Source organism: Bombus impatiens, unplaced genomic scaffold (genome assembly GCF_000188095.3).
Source record: "Bombus impatiens unplaced genomic scaffold, BIMP_2.2 scf_0123, whole genome shotgun sequence".
Classification (NCBI taxonomy): domain Eukaryota; kingdom Metazoa; phylum Arthropoda; class Insecta; order Hymenoptera; family Apidae; genus Bombus; species Bombus impatiens.
The window spans coordinates 6137-8233 of NT_176542.1; positions in this window are offsets into that span (position 1 = coordinate 6137).

Consider the following 2097-nt stretch of genomic DNA (forward strand, 5'->3'; position numbering starts at 1 on the left):
TTCGATGATCAATGTTTTATGGAAAGGAAATTTCTGAATCTGTGGAACATATATTTATAAATGTCGAGAGTCCATTCAACGAAGAATAAAGTTGGTGCAGGTCTTAGGTAAAAATGTATCATTTAACGAAATTATTATATAGTAATATCGCAAAATATGAAGTCTTTAACTAGAGATAATGAAACATTTTAAATAAATTATCAGACGAGATATATCTCGGTCTGTATAATTAACATTCGTTTAAATTGAATGTTCTAACAGCTGTTCTAAAAACAGGCCATATAAAATGAAAGCTTTATTTGTCTTATACCAATGAAGGGATTTTTCTTAACTTCTCTGATAACTCATCGACCTTGACGAACGGATGTCTTCTTTTTCCTACAATTTTATTGAATTTGTATCGAATTTTCAAGATTTTAGCTGGTATCTTCTGATAGCTTGTCCTGATAGGTAGTCCTTCTTCGGATATTCCACACTCCGTTACCATTTGTTGCAAACTTTTTCCTCCCATTCCTCTTCCATAAACTTACATTCTCTCAAGTATATGTAATTTTGTAATTTTAGGCATATTATATAGTATATATAGGTAACAATTGTTTATCATTATGAATATTATGTTGCAAACATTTTGTCAGTTGTTACCAGGGCGCCACAGTGGTCACCTGTGACCACCAATAATATAAACGGTCGATTGGCGAAGAATGTTGTCTTACATCATGAATTTATTATTATTTTACCATTATATGCTTTGAATAATAAAAATACTCCCGTGGCGTCCTGAGCGTAACATGTGATTGCGGCGTGGCAGTCAAAGTGTTAAGAGTGTAGCGATTCATGAAAATCATGGTTTTGTCAAAAGACACTCCATCCAGGTGCACAATCCTATCGGCTTGCGTCTCCATAGGAGTTGACGAGCCCGGATTTTTGCTGATTGAGTTGACCGAAAATGTGACCTCCATAGGAAATAGTGACCTAAACGAAAAAAGTAGCATTAGAGTCTTGACAACAACGACACTCTATTGTAGTATTCTTTATAACAAGTATTATCTGTATACGCATGAGGATAATATTATTCTCTTGTTTGCTTTGCCGATCATCTCCGACTGGTATTCTAAACCACTAAAGATTTAGTAACTTAGAAAAGGCTTTTCAATTTCATTTCTCGTAGAATATACGTGGAATTGCTACAAAAGTGTTGAAAGCGATTAAGCGAAAAAAGAAGTATAAAATAATTGAAATCTAATGATATTTATGGCGATTTAGAAAATACGGGCGCAATTAATAGCGGTCCCACTTATACATCTTGTTCGGAAAATAACAGCAGCTCGCAAACAGTCGATTAATTAATTTTGAATTTAATTGTAACAGACTTACAAGCTTTCTCAATTAAGTAAAGCATAATTTAATGAATGAAGTTATAATTCCGTGCTGAGGGTTGGAAAATAAAGCGTGTAATTTATTTGTTTTAGTTTACGATAATGAACTGTAAGAATGATCACTATTTTATAAGAAATAAATATCCGTTAAATTTAAGAATTCAATGATTTTTGTTTCAATTTCATTTTCAAGTATAATTTCTTTTTTCTTCCTTTTTTTTTTTGTTTTTATACGTAGGAAAATCCTCATGGGCACCCCCCGCTTGGAAGCGGCGGGGTAGTGTCGGACTATACCGACTAAAATCCCACGGTGGACCGCCTGACGCTCAGCTGGAATGCCCGGGACCCAGAAAAATTTCGGATTACTGTCGGAGCGCTCCTACGTCTTCTCCCGTCTGAGGGAGTCGTTCCTTGATCAGTTCAGGCATTGAGAGAGACCATCCATCTCAACGCTATCCCCTGGGCCGTCATGCAAGTCTGAGGAGGTCCAGATCCTCCTCGGCGTGTCGGCCTCTATGGTCACCTAGGACGGCGTAGGGCCTCACCGCAGTGATGACAAATCATCCGGAAGGACAGTGGAAGCCCTCCGCGGTCTCCCCAAGCCTCCCAGTCTGGTAGCACCGATCTAACGGCTCGGTGGCACCGGATCTGGCCTTCGGTGAGTAGGTCGGAAAGCCACCGCTCCCACACCACACGTCTAACTTCCCCCAGAACGTCTCGG